This window comes from Zeus faber (assembly GCF_960531495.2).
Source record: "Zeus faber genome assembly, chromosome: 8".
Classification (NCBI taxonomy): domain Eukaryota; kingdom Metazoa; phylum Chordata; class Actinopteri; order Zeiformes; family Zeidae; genus Zeus; species Zeus faber.
In genome coordinates this window covers 1918191-1918592 of record NC_137195.1, presented here as the reverse complement: position 1 = coordinate 1918592, position 402 = coordinate 1918191, and positions in this window count along the sequence as shown.

The following is a 402-nucleotide window of genomic DNA, read 5'->3' as shown; positions in this document are numbered from 1 at the left end:
GGCGCCGAAGAGCAGGACGGACAGACAGGAGGAGGAGAGACAGACAGAGAGACAGGAGGAGGGCTGTAGCAAGGTCTGTCTGCAAGAGGGGGCGTCACTTGTAGCAGAGATAAAAAATAACAAGAGGCAAGATAAAAATAAATAAATGTATTATTATTATTATTATTATTAATATTATTAATAATAATAATAATAATAATAATAATAATAAATACAAATATAAATAAAAAATATAAAATTAACTTAAACATTTCTAAATAAAAAAAATGAAGGTTTTTCTTGTCTTGTCAGTGACTTACTGTAGTTTACTAGAGTTTTAGTTCCTCCTTCCAGTGTTTACAGTGTTAAAGTATCTACATTCATGTATAAAACAACCTTCCCGCATAACAACACAGTATCGAG